Consider the following 15,050-nt stretch of genomic DNA (forward strand, 5'->3'; position numbering starts at 1 on the left):
GAGGAGACTCAAAACCTCCCGGGTCCAGGCTCAGTCCTAAGGGAGGCACTATTTGCCAACTGCTCACACAACACTGGTAGTCAACTCCTAACTCTGGAAAGCTGCAAATGAAAAACGACTCTGCTTGAATAATTGTTGACTCATGGAAAAAAACGAAAAACATTATTGAGGCTAACAGTTCATCTGACAGCAAAACTATTGACTGAGTCCAGCGGTGCCTTTTCCAACTAAAACAAACCAAAGCAGCAGCATAGCATAGAAGTAGTCTGTAATTATATTCCAAAACTGCTGATTTGTTAAACTAAATGTGTTGCCTTCCTAGTTCTAAGTAGGTGAACATTCTGTGCAACAGGTATTCAAATTGCAAATGTTCCCAATGTCAAGCCAAAGGAACAGCCTGCAAATGTGGCTTGAAGAAACATTTTTAACGTTTTGAGTGAAAAATATGCATGAGCAAAATTGCATTTAGAGAGCCTGTGCACAGGAACTCCTGATGTGACATGAAATGGCTGGTATACAGACTGTGGAGAAAGATAAGATAAGATATCCTTTATTCGTCCCACAATGGGGGAATTATGTGTTTTTAATTGAGCTGAACTAGTTTGTCTAATATTAAAATGAAAGGCTTAGTAAAAAGTACATTTTTAATAATAGCTTATTAAAACATTTATTTGATTTTTGTTGATTAAATATACCATGGGTGCAGGGTTCAATTTTGGCTCTAGCCTCCCAGTGTGGAGTTTGCATGTTCTCCCTGTGCCTGCGTGGGTTTTCTCCGGGTACTCCGGTTTCCTCCCACGTTCCAAAAACATGCATGGCACGTTAATGGAACACTCCAAATTGTCCCCAGGTGTGAGTGTGAGAGCGGATGGTTGTTTGTCTCTGTGTGCCCTGCGATTGGCTGGCAACCGGTTCCGGGTCTGCCTATTGCCCGAAGACAGCTGGGATGGGCTCCAGCATTCCCGCGATCCTTTGTGAGGATAAGCAGATTTAGAAATTTTTTATATATTAAAAAAAAAAAAAAAAAAATCCTCATCTCACCCCTCGGGTGGTGTCCGTCCCTCATTCAGCTCGGGTCCTCTACCAGAGGCCAGGAAGCTTGAGGGTTCTGCGCAGTATCCTTGCTGTTCCCAGCACTGCACATTTCTGGACTGAGATGTCCGATGTTGTTCCAGGGATCTGTTGCAACCACTCATCTAGTTTAGGGGTCACTGCCCCGAGTGCTCCGACCACCACAGGCACGACTGTCACCTTTACCTTCCAGGCTCTCTCCAGCTCCTCTCTGAGCCCTTGGTATTTCTCGAGTTTCTCATGTTCCTTCTTCCTGATGTTTCCATCACTTGGGACCGCTACATCCACTACAACGGCTTTCTTCTGCCCTTTATCTATGATCACGATATCTGGTTGGTTCGCCATTACCATCTTGTCAGTCTGGATCTGGAAGTCCCACAGGATCTTCGCTCTGTCATTCTCCACCACCTTTGGCGGTGTTTCCCATTTTGACCTTGGGTTTCCAGTCCATACTCCGCACAGATGTTTCGGTAGACTATGCCAGCCAACTGGTTATGGCGTTCCATGTAGGCTTTCCCTGCCAGCATCTTACACCCTGCAGTTATGTGTTGGATCGTCTCAGGTGCCTCTTTGCACAACCTACACCTTGGGTCTTGTCTGGTGTGGTATATCTGGGCCTCGATGGCTCTGGTGCTCAAGGCCTGTTCCTGAGCAGCCAGGATGAGTGCCTCTGTGCTGTCCTTCAGGCCAGCCCTCTCTAGCCACTGATAGGACTTCTTGAGATCAGCCACTTCAGTTATGGTTCGGTGGTACATCCCGTGTAGGGGCTTGTCCTCCCATGATGGTCCCTCTTCCAGCGCCTCATCTTCTGTTCCCCATTGTCTGAGACATTCTCTGAGTACGTCATCCGTTGGAGCCTTCTCCTTGATGTATTCATGGAGCTTGGATGTTTCATCCTGGACAGTGGCTCTCACACTCACTAGTCCCCGGCCTCCTTCCTTTCGGCTTGCGTACAGTCTCAGGGTGCTGGATTTGGGATGGAACCCCCCATGCATGGTTAGGAGCTTTCGGGTCTTAACGTCCGTGGTCTGAATCTCTTCCTTTGGCCACCTTATTATTCCTGCAGGGTATCTGATCACTGGCAGGGCATAGGTGTTTATTGCCCGGGTCTTATTCTTGCCATTGAGCTGGCTTCTTAGGACTTGCCTCACTCGCTGGAGGTATTTGGCCGTAGCCGCTTTCCTTGTTGCCAGTTCGAGGTTGCTATTGGCTTGTGGTATACCAAGGTACTTGTAGCTGTCCTCAATGTCTGCTATTGTTCCTTCTGGGAGTGAGACCCCTTCAGTGCGGACTACCTTTCCTCTCTGAGTCACCATCCGACTACATTTCTCAAGCCCGAATGACATCCCGATGTCGCTGCTGCAGATCCTGGTTGTGTGGATCAGGGAATCTATGTCCCTTTCGCTCTTGGCATACAGCTTTATGTCATCCATGTAGAGGAGGTGACTGATCGTAGCTCCATTTCTGAGGCGGTATCCATAGCCTGTCTTGGTGATAACTTGGCTTAGGGGGTTCAGTCCTATGCAGAACAGCAGTGGGGAGAGTGCATCACCTTGGTATATGCCACATTTGATGGACACTTGGGTAAGTGGCTTGCCATTGGCTTCAGGTGTGGTTTTCCACATGCTCATCGAGTTTGCAACGAAGGCTCTTAGGGTCCTGTTCACCTTATACAACTCCAAGCATTCAGTGATCCATGTATGTGGCATTGAGTCATAGGCTTTCTTGTAATCAATCCAAGCTGTGCACAGGTTGGTACGTCGGGACCTGCAGTCGTGTGCGACTGTTCTGTCAACCAGGAGTTGATGTTTGGCTCCTCTAGTATCTCTACCAATGCCCTTCTGTGCTTCGCTCATGTATTGATCCATGTGTGCACTTATCTTAGCCGCAATGATGCCTGACATGAGCTTCCATGTTGTGGAGAGACAGGTTATTGGCCGATAGTTGGATGGAACTGCACCCTTCGAGGGATCCTTCATGATCAGGATTGTTCGCCCTTCGGTTAGCCATTCTGTCAAGTCAAGTCAAGTCAACAGTATTTATAGAGCACTTTCAAACAGCCATCGCTGCATACAAAGTGCTGTACATGGAGCGATTTAACATATACAATAAACAGTAAGACGAATCAGTAATAAGTAATAAGTAATAAGGCGGTAGAAAGCACCAAGCAGTAAAACCAATAGCAAATCTAAGTCATGCTGAGTCAAACGCCAAAGAATACAAGTGAGTTTTGAGGAGGGCTTTAAAGATGGGCAGCGAGGAGGCTTGCCGAATGTTCAGTGGGAGGTCATTCCAGAGAGATGGACCAGCAACAGAAAAGGCTCGATCCCCTCTGAGCCTCAGTTTAGTTCTTGGTACGTCTAGCAAAGACTGGTCCACAGACCTGAGGCGCCGGGCAGGGGTGTAGGGGCGTATGAGCTCAGAGAGGTAAGGTGGCGCGAGATTATTCAGAGATTTGAAAACAAAGAGGAGGATCTTAAAAATAATTCTAAAATGAATGGGGAGCCAGTGAAGGGATGCCAAAGTAGGAGTTATATGCTCCCTCTTACGAGTACCAGTCAAGAGGCGAGCAGCGGCATTCTGTACCAGCTGAAGGCGCTTGATGGAGGACTGGCTGACTCCAAAGTACAGGGCGTTGCAGTAATCGAGCCGGGATGTGACAAAGGCATGAATTACTGTCTCAAAGTGTTCATGTGAGAGGAAAGGTTTTATTTTGGCCAGCTGTCTAAGGTGAAAGAAGCTGGATTTAACAACGGCACCAATTTGCCGATCGAGTTTGAAATCACTGTCCAGTTTAAGTCCCAAGTTTGAGACCGTTGATTTCAGATAGGGGGCCCAAGTCTACAGGATGGAATGTACAAGGTCCACTGGGGCCAAACAATATCACCTCTGTCTTCTTTTCGTTGAACTTCAAGAAATTTTGTGCCATCCAGGTTTTGATTTCTTCCAGACAGGATAGGAGTGGCCTTAATGAGAAGGTGTCTTTCTTGTTCAGTGGGACATAGATCTGGCAGTCATCTGCATAGCAGTGGAAAGGAATACCATGTTTCCTTAAGATGGAACCCAATGGGAGCAGATACAGCGAGAACAGCAGAGGCCCCAGAATTGAGCCCTGTGGAACACCACATGACAGGGGAGCAGTGCGTGATTCAGAGCAGCCAAGGCTGACACAAAAGGTCCTGTCAGCTAGATAGGACCTAAACCAATCAAGAGCACTCCCGCCAATGCCCACCAAGTGCTGCAAACGAGTCAGCAGAATACTGTGATCCACTGTATCAAATGCTGCAGTTAAGTCCAATAAAACCAGACACACGTGGTCTCCAGAGTCATTTGCCAGGAGGATGTCATTAGAAACGCGTAACAGGGCTGACTCCGTGCTATGCATCGTCTTGAAACCTGACTGGAAGACCTCCAAGATGTTATGTTCATCCAAGAAAAGTTTCAACTGCATGTGCACCACTTTTTCCAGAATTTTGGAAATGAAAGGCAGTTTGGAAATGGGGCTGTAACTTGACAGCTCATCTGGATCAAGACCAGGTTTCTTGATCAAGGGTTGGACCACAGCATGTTTAAACTGTTGGGGAACTACACCAGAAGAAAGGCTGCTGTTGATGATATCCAAGACCGATGCACCAACACTCGGGAGAACCTCCTGAAAGAAGCGTGGGGGAAGAGAGTCGCAAGGGGGGCCAGATGGCTTCGTCTGGCGAACTACATCCTCCAAAAGCGCCAAGGACACAGTATCAAAAGAATTTAGGACAGCTGAACATGGAACATGGACAGAGGGGTCAGATGCGGTATTTGGGACCGGAATCCTAGCTGTAAAGACCTTATCAATAAAGAACTGAAGGAATCTGTTGCACATCTCGGCTGAAGAATCCGAGCAAGTAGGCAGAGGGGGTTTGAGTACAGAATCTATCGTTTTAAATAGTGCACGAGGGTTGTGACGGTTGGCTAGAATAAGGTCCGACAGATATTCTCTTTTGGCCTCTTTTACTGTGAGCTGGTAGATACGCCAGCTGTCTTTCCAAATTTGAGAAGAGACATGCAATTTGTCTCTTTTCCACTTGCGTTCAGCTTTGCGACACTCCTGCCTAGCTGCGCGGGTAATGTCGTTAAACCATGGCTCGGGTTTAGGCTTTGGCAGCACAATTTTTGAAGGAGCCACCAAATCCAGGATGGCCCGGCATGACGAGTCGAACCAAGAGGTGAGGTGAGATTCTGGGTGAGACCCATCCCTCAGCAGCTGGTTCATTTGTACTGCTAGGCGCTCATGGAGTGCTGTGAGTTTCTTTAGCCAGTAGGTGTGGACCATGTCCGGGCCTGGTGCTGTCCAGTTCTTCATATCTGAGACTCTTTCCTGTATGTCTGCCACTGTTATGGTAACTGGGTTCTGTTCAGGGAGGTTGCTGTGCTCCTCTCTCAGGGTCACCAGCCATTGTGCACTGCTGTTATGTGCAACCTCCTTCTCCCATATGCCTTTCCAGTACCTTTCAGTTTCCAGTCTTGGTGGGTCAGCTCTGTTGTTAGGACCCTGCCACTGAGCGTACACTTTCGCAGGTTGAGTTGCGAACAGCCTGTTTATTCGTCTGGATTGTCTTTCGTGTACCGCTTTAGGCGACTGTACAAGGCTTGGAGCCTTTGTTTGGCAGTTTCGAGTGCTTCAGGTATGGTCATCTGGATGTACCTCTCGGGTATCGGCCTTTTCATCACACCTCTCTGGGCCTCCGTCAATTGACTCACATCTTTCCGGGCCGCCTTGATCTTAGCCTTTTCCGTCTTTTCCATGGTGGGTAACGTATCTCATGGCTTCCATGGTTGCTCTTATAGGCCAGAGTCTCCAGGATCACTTATGCTGAAGCGTATATCAGCTCATTGGTTTCTGTGATCGTTACGGTAGGGATCGCCCTCAGTGCTGCATTCACACTTTCTATGAGACTTTCAGATGCCGTTGTAATCGGTTTCTAGGTTGCCCAGCTTTCATTCTCGCCATGATCTTAGCTTTCAGGTCAGTTGCTGCCTCGCTCAGCATTTCATTCATTGGGGCTGGCCACCCAATCTCATCATCTGCATTCATTGGGGCTTGCCTCCCAATGTCTTGTATGACCTCCTCCTCTGATCTGGCAGCCTGGGGCCCTTCACCATGGAACCTGCGTTGTACCTCATCAATCTCAAGTTGTGACAGCAGTTGCCGTTTGTGAACACTGAGCTACTAGTTGTTTCGTGGTCAACCGTGACTGTGGGTTTCGAAGTAACCATTTAGCCCACATTCTCTGCATGTAACCCCTCTGACTAGGGTTGCTTGAGTAGTAGCATTCCAACAGAGCCATGTTATCGCATCTCGCCCATCTGCGCTTTGTTCCAGTAGCCCATTTTTCATCAAGGTGCTCTGGTTCCCCAGCACCTGACACAGACCTTGTTTGGCCGGGCGACGTCTGAGCCGGCATGTCATTCGTTTTATTGTCTCTCATCATTGTATGAGGTAGGCATTAGCGTGAAGGATCTTGCCCATATATATATATGGGCAATATATATATATATATATATTGCCCATATATATATATATATATATATATATATATATATATATATATATATATATATATATATACTTCATCCTACTCCCTTGAACATAACTGTTGAATGAAGACTGATTTCTTTCTTTTTACTTTTTTATATACCTTATTTTCTGTCAAATTATTACTGTATATGTTTTATGTTCAATAAACAAACAAACAAACAAATATATATATATATATATATGCATGTATGTATCATTGGCGATTAATTTTCGAGTTTTTAGAAAAATGTGAGATTTTTTTTGTTTGTTTGTTTAGCCAATCCCTAGTGATAAGCAACGAAATGTATTTTCTTCTCTAGAAATATGAAGACATGACTCTTCAAGGTCAAGTCAGAACCACGGTAGCAATTTAAAATATCATTTTGGTGTGGAGAAGAAACAGGAGTCTTCGGTTTTCGGTGAAAATAGTTACTGTGCGTCTCGATTTGAGACCATTGATTTATACAGACTAAATGGCCCCTGACAAGGTTATCCGGATCAGTGAGAAGTTGCTGCTGACTATAAAATACACAAACTGCTGAACGATCATTCAAGACATAATGAAAGGGTGATTGGAGGTATAATGTTACAACCAGTTGAAAAATACACATGCCTGCAGCCTACAAACTTCAAGTGTCACAAAGGTTATTTGCACAGCCTAAATATGTATTTGTGTGTGTGTGTGTGTGTGTGTGTGTGTGTGTGTGTGTCTGTGTCTGTCTGTCTTAACCAGTAACCTCAACAACGACGTGCTTGTTATGGTTTCCGTCCATTGAAAAAATATGAGCGATTTCCACAGTCAAACATAACTTAAGGGAACACAACTGGGAAGCTTTTAAATGTGACATTTTACATGACTGGTTCATCATAAAAATGTCTAAACACAAACATTTTACAAGATATTTCATACAATGGAGGGGGCCACATTATTTCAACAATGCTTGGGGGTCTGTGGGTGGGGTCACATAGGACCACAAATCTCATATATATATATATATATATATATATATATATATATACACTAGCTGGTTTACCGCCCTCCGGGCGGCTCATCAGCTAGTTCCTGCGGAAGGCTGGTAAGGTGGTGGTTCGCCGCCCTCCGGGCGGCTCATCAGCTAGTTCCTGCGGAAGGCTGGTAAGGTGGGCCTTCGGCCCACAAAAGTGTTGTTGCTTGTTTCAACTTTTTGTTCATCTTCATTGCTTATCGCGAAAATAAAGAGATGTTTAGCTCTACTAAATAACTAACAATTTCATTGCAATGCTTGTGGGTAGACAACATTTTTTCGCTAAGATGCCCGCGCGATCGTAGGGAGCCACTGCCTGAGCGGCGCAGTGGCGGCGCAGTGGCGGCGCGCAGCGCGTGGTGAAGTAGGTACGTTTTGAAAAGGGACAGACGGAAGGACAGACCGCGTGCGGGACGACGCGCAATATATATATAGATTAGAGCTGTCAGTTTAGCGCGTTTTATTGGCATTAATTTAAATGAATTTTAACGGGATTAAATTTTTTCTCGCGAGATTAACGCGGCACACGTCACAAGCGGATGTTACATTGCTCTATAAATACACCAGAACAAAACAACAAGCGCGCTGCAGAAGTCCACACCCATGTCTGTTTTGCCAGCCACGGCAGCAGAGACACCGAAAACGTATACTTAAAGAGTTTATGAATGGAAAGTTTACTTTTAAAAAGATGCCTGATTGCTCCACTGACAAGACCAAAGTTATTTGTTCTCTCTCTTTGTATCATACAGGTACACGATGTATGCCACTTACACGATTGTTACTTATTTGGAACTATTTTGTGTGGAAGGTTACATTGTTCTGAATCCATATAAATAGTGCGTGTGGAGCTTCTCCGTGTTTGTCTGACAGTGGTAGCGACCTAGCGAAAATAAAATGTCTCCAGTGTTGTCATCGAACCAAGTGTAGTCATTCGAAATGAGGTCTACACAAAAACTGTAGAGAGACTTCAGCACAAGAAGGACCAACACAATCAACATAGCCTGACTGTGTTAGGGGGAGTGAACCCCCGCCCTTTCAGAATGGTTTGCCCCAGCAGCACCGGGTAAGTGCGTGCGCTTTTTTTGTACGGCAGGCAGTTTTGAATACAGCGGTACATAATGAACACTGGTAAACTTGAGAAAAACGAAGTATGCAACCATGGCTTAAATCAGGGGTGCCATTAGGTAGATCCTGATCTACCGGTAGATCTAAGACAGGTCCCGAGTCGATCTGAAGAGTGTCGAGGAGAAGAAAAAAAAAACAAGAACACCAAGCACAAAAAAGGAAAAGAAAAGAAAAAAGTGATAGAAAACGATACATTTTTCATATAAAACTATTGCTCCAATGCAATCCAAGCTTGGGGGTAAAGTTTACCTACTAAAGTACTAGTTTACCTTAGATGTGCACTTTATAATGTTATATTGCTCTGTTTTGATTCCATGAAAAGAGCTGTTAAAGCAGCTTTTGTGTGACAAAATATTGTTTTCACTGTTGTTGATGGACAGTAATATTGTGTGAGAGATTATGTGTGAATAACTGCTCCAATGTAAAATTGAAAATCGAAATTGTTATTTCAGTAAATATTTGCATTTGCACATAGAAAACTGATTCATGATTCCATGTTGATGAGAGCATTAAAATGGTGGAAAAAAAATAGGACAAAAAATGTAAAAGGAAATTCAGAAACGATAAAAAAATGTGTGAGTAATCACGATTAATTTTTAAAAAAGCAACAAGGAAAGCAGCTACGGCCAAATACCTCCAGCAGCTACGGCCAAATACCTCCAGCGAGTGAGGCAAGTCCTAAGAAGCCAGCTCCATGGCAAGAATAAGACCGGGCAATAAACAGCTATGCCCTGCCAGTGATTAGATACCCTGCAGGAATAATAAGGTGGCCAAAGACCCGAAAGCTCCTAACCATGCATGGAGGGTTCCATCCCAAATCCAGCACCCTGAGACTGTACGCAAGCCGAAAGGAAGGAGGCCGGTGACTAGTGTGTGTGAGAGCCACTGTCCAGGATGAAACATCCAAGCTCCATGAATACATCAAGGAGAAGGCTCCAATGTCTCAGACAATGGGGAACAGAAGATGAGGCGCTGGAAGAGGGACCATCATGGGAGGACAAGCCCCTACACGGGATGTACCACCGGACCTTAACTGAAGTGGCCGATCTCAAGAAGTCCTATCAGTGGCTAGAGAGGGCTGGCCTGAAGGACAGCACAGAGACACTCATCCTAGCTGCTCAGGAGCAGGCCCTGAGCACCGGAGCCATTGAGGCCCAGATATACCACACCAGACTAGACCCAAGGTGTAGGTTGTGTAAAGAGGCACCTGAGACGATCCAACACATAACTACAGGGTGTAAGATGCTGGCAGGGAAAGCCTACCTGGAACGCCATAACCAGGTGGCTGGCATAGTCTACCGAAACATCTGTGCGGAGTATGGACTGGAAACCCCAAGGTCAAAATGGGAAACACCTCCGAAGGTGGTGGAGAATGACAGAGCGAAGATCCTGTGGGACTTCCAGATCCAGACTGACAAGATGGTAATGGCGAACCAACCAGATATCGTGATCATAGATAAAGGGCAGAGGAAAGCCGTTGTAGTGGATGTAGCGGTCCCAAGTGATGGAAACATCATAAAGAAGGAACACGAGAAACTCGAGAAATACCAAGGGCTCAGAGAGGAGCTGTAGAGAGCCTGGAAGGTAAAGGTGACAGTCGTGCCTGTGGTGGTCGGAGCACTCGGGGCAGTGACCCCCAAACTAGATGAGTGGTTGCAACAGATCCCGGGAACAACATCGGACATCTCAGTCCAAAAATGTGCAGTGCTGGGAACAGCAAGGATACTGCGCAGAACCCTCAAGCTTCCTGGCCTCTGGTAGAGGACCCGAGCTGAATGAGGGACGGACACCACCCGAGGGGTGAGATGAGGATTTTTTATTTATATATATATGATGGGAATTAAGAAGATTTTTACAATTCCAATATTAGTTCGGTTTAACTATACAATTTTTTATTGATTCTCTTTGCGATACCTTTTGGAGAAAAAAGGAGATTAAACAAGTATTAGCATTCAATTTACATTTTTTAAAATAGCATGACCTTACAAATCTCCAAGAGTATGGTCTTAAGGGGTCCACCTCTAGGATTCTTTGATGGAGTGCCACGGGGTCTCGAGAATTAAAAAAAAAAAAAAGGATTTGTTTTGAAAATAAATATATTCTGGGGACCTTTACTTTCTGACGAATTTATTTTCTCTTTGTATTTTTAAATTATAAAGTTTTTAAGGATTCAAGGAATTTTCCTTTCCTTAAAATCCAAGGATACAAATATGCAGACTTTTTTTTTTCCTGTCATATCACACACGTTTCCACATGCCGTCAAGATTTGGGAAAATAACCCAAGATTGATGAAATACGATTAAGGTAATATTTAACAATGACTATTCAGGAGGCTTGACTTTCACAGGTTTTTTTCCCACGGTCATTTTGTACTTGACAAAAAAGAAGAATGTTGCAGAATAAAATGTTCAATGTTCGACAATGATTACTAACTTGAAAAAAAATAAATAATCAGTTTAGTAATTGTTATTTGAATCTAAAAAAAAATAATTTTGATTATTATTGTTATTATTTTTGTCTACAGTGTCTGGCCCTAATGCCAAGCTGTGCCAAGTTGTTATCTGGGCCAAAGGGGTCCTGCTTTGAAGAATTATAAATTATAAAATATATTGTTTTGATTGGCATGTTTTTATTTACCAAATAATTCCACCAATATTTATTCATTATGTCGATGACTTAAGTATTCATCTACAATATAGGGATTTTTGTATGCTAAAAAAGAACACTGAATTGTGTTTCCAAACTTTTAACTGGAATTACACATACATACATACATACGGTACATGGAATTTTTTGTAACCATTCAAATCTGCAGGACAAATCTAGCAACATAATTATTTGCATTTTACAGGGACTTTTAGTTTCCACTGTATGCCTTAAGTGTACAGTATGTTCAAATAGTAATGCAGAGGGTGGTAGAGGGCAAGCAACACAAGTCCCAGCTGGTTTCAGAGCAGGAACAGGGCTGTAGAGGTCAGCTCAAGAGTGAGCTTGAAAATGGTGTCTTTAAGTATTTACCACTGCACAGCATGAGAGCTGGGACATCTGTTGTGCCTTGCTGCTCCAACGAGCAGTGATTAAAACACAGCAGTTATCACCCACGAAACGTGACTCAAACAGCTCTTCAAATTCTCACTCACCATCATTCTCCTCCATCACTTTCATTCATCATCAAGGGCTGAGCAAAGCCGGAGTTCTAGTTGACAGGCTTAGGGAGCAACACCATTAAATATCCCCATTTGCGCAAGGTAGAGCGTTATACGTCACGTGCAGACGTTAGCTTTAAGAGACCAACACCAGGATGTCAATCATTATTAAAGGTAAAATGTGGAGGTGGGGGGGGGGGGTGGTTTTATTTTTTCGGGTGGGGGGCAATGGACAATTTAGCGTTCATCAAAAGGACATTAGCTATTCAGAGTATAAAGTAACACAGACATAAGCTGAGTGGATTTTTTTATTGATTGTTTGACCTACTTCCTACTACTTTGGCCTGTCAGTATTACTGATCAGAATGGCATTACAGGGTCATTCAGCATTTATCGCTCTTAAAATGCTCTATAAATACTGTTGACTTGACTTGACTTGATAACAAAAGGGTGGGTGAAATTCCATATATGCCATAAAAGGGCCTATGTTGTCATGATGCTGCTTTTATCATTAATAGGTTCACACCATGTTTTTTTGCTCAGCAAACTGGCATTCATTTTCCATTATATCAATCAGTTTTGGAGCAATATGTAAATGAATAATTTCCCCTGGGATGCCCCTTTTTCATTGCCAAAATCGATCCGTTTGATTGACTGGTTTTAATTGTATTTTTAATGGAACGTGCAAGTCTTTCTTTGACTGTTCCGCACTTTTGTTTCAATGCAAGCAGAATAATGCCACCTGTAGGACTTTAATAGCAGAGGTATGCGTGGATGCAGCTCAGCGTCCAAAAGTTGATGGTATGTTGTCCTTCTTCAGCCAAAAAACATGTCAAGTCAACTTTATTGTCAAATGTGCAACATACAGCACAGATGAAATTTCTTTCCTCTCAACCACAGGAGAGAGAGGAGCCGCTGTGGTTATCCGCCCCACCATCTCGAGAACAGTTAACATAAAATGACAAAACAATACAACACAACACATAAGACACAGACAGACAGTCATGCAATCATAACCAATTTTCTGCATACCCTTTGTTGTTATACACTTTGAAGCAATTATAGATTAAAGAGTACAGACTAAAACCAAAGCACACCACTCGATACTTTGAGACCATCTTTAGTGTTTGTTAATCTGTTACTGTACATTTCGTGTTATTCTCACTTGAAGCCAAGTCCCACATTTCTATATGACGAGCTTCTTATCTGTGTTAAAACAAATGGGAGAGGCTGAGCTGGTCGACACATTTAGTCCAGCATGTTTCTTTTATGAAAATTTCGAAGTTTCCACTACGACGATAGGTGTCAAAATAAACCAATCGTATTGTGAACAGGGGACACGGCAGATGTTTCACTTATTATAGTAAATAAAGTCGAGACTGGTCCTCAAAGACCCAAATACTCTACTAACTTGTAATGACACTGCACTTGATGAAAACAGAATAAAGGGGGACACCGCAGTTTGCCATTCAGAATCTGGTTATATTCAGTCAACAAGCTCAATCAGATAACGACAACGCCTACACAGGACACAATTTTAATGTCTCCCAGCCACTTAGTGTGATCTTTGAATCCTTCGTCATGTCACACACCACTTGATAGCTCACGTTACATTCCCGTTTCGTGAGCTCGAGTCGTGCATCATTTCGAAGGATGAATATCCTACTCACGTTCATCCTTGATGTTTATCTCGAGAGACTGCTCTGTCACATTTGCCGATTTAGGGGTTCACATCTTTCCTTCCATAAAACCACATACATACGCCATCAATGGGTCAAGGGTCCAGAGAGACGTGCATTGCTTTCCAGGGGCTACCATAGTTCACATCAATCACAATTGTTTATGGTTGCCATTGAACTAAAGGGCAGTGAAGTAAAATAAAAAAAATTTAAAGAGGGAACGAGGCTCGGCTAGCTCGTTAACGTGGCCAAGCCTGACTTGTCGCTAAAGCTAAGCTAGACACGTTAGCCTGCGCCCTGCCTCACAATACACCAAAGTGGGCGAATTCCTCCAAACGGCGCATTGATGAGTATTTCCAAATAACACCCACTTCATAGCACAAAATGTCCGAATACTTGCCAGTCAGTGTAATCTTTGCAAGTAAGCAAGTGGTAGAGAATAACACCATCGACTGCACGTTAGTCTGAGAGATATAAGAAACATTGGCTAAAAATAGCAAGTTATCTCAACCGACCTGATGTACTGAAGAATCCCCCAGATCGCAAACTTACAGTATCGGTCGTGTTTTATGGATCATGCAATAGTCTCCGAGCTCCCGTCCCAGTTCGGCGTCATATCCACAAGGACCAAGGAGGGAACCGTGCAACCAGGGCCGGCCCTAGCCAATGTGACGCCCGAGGCGAAATTACATTTGCCCCCACCCACTTGCCTGCCCCACCACCATCGTCGATTTGTACATACACAGTACAGTACTTACAGGACAAGTTAACTGTCAAAACAACTTTTAATGAGACATCACACAATTTACAATATAAAATGGAACATCTTTTTCTTTTCATGACAGTTTTGTGACTGTCAAGCAAATCACCAAGGGAAGCTGTATCAGATTATCATTGCACAAATCAAAAGGAGCAACAACTTCACCTTGAACCAATATTCCTTCCCTCTTTTTCCTTCTCTGTGCTCTGAATGGCTTTGGTAAATTTAACATGTTTGCTCAGTTCTCCAGGGTCACATAAATTTGCTGTGTTTACCTTTCAAGACAATGGAGAAATGAAACGTTTTATGAAAGGAGTACAAGTTAAGGCTAAATAATGAGGTTAAACAGCTATACATGTACTCTGCCGTATTCATTGCACATTAAATAAGTATGCGCTACTGTTCCACCAGCTTACTGAAAAAATATCAATAACAGCATACAGTATTGTGGCCATAGTGCAAAAGAGCTGCCTGCTGATGACCACACTAGCTATCTTTAGCACAAAAACTACCAGGGCCATCATTTTGACGCTTCTCAAACTTTGGTGTGTTACCTTTTACAAAGACAACCAATGTTGCTGGCTTTCTCTCTCTCTCTCTCTCTCTCTCTCTCTTTCTCTCTCTCTCCCTCTGAATGAGGGACGGACACCACCCGAGGGGGGGGTGAGACGAGGAAAATATATATATATATATATATATATATAA

The 15,050-nt window shown here is 43.8% G+C and overlaps 1 protein-coding gene across 2 annotated transcripts in view; it reads right to left on the bottom strand.

Moving 5' to 3' along the window:
* The window catches only part of osbpl5 (oxysterol binding protein-like 5), a 36,626-nt gene extending 22,350 nt beyond the window's left edge, over positions 1–14,276 (bottom strand). Inside the window, exon 1 of one of the 2 annotated variants that reach the window (XM_052060053.1) lies at positions 14,138–14,276. The gene's annotated coding sequence lies outside the window, so the exon portion shown is untranslated. Of the gene's footprint in view, positions 1–14,100 lie in introns of both variants that reach the window. The other variant, XM_052060052.1, reaches the window with a different exon arrangement.
* Positions 14,277–15,050: the final 774 nt, after the last annotated feature.

This window comes from Hippocampus zosterae, chromosome 3, assembly GCF_025434085.1.
Source record: "Hippocampus zosterae strain Florida chromosome 3, ASM2543408v3, whole genome shotgun sequence".
NCBI lineage: Eukaryota > Metazoa > Chordata > Actinopteri > Syngnathiformes > Syngnathidae > Hippocampus > Hippocampus zosterae.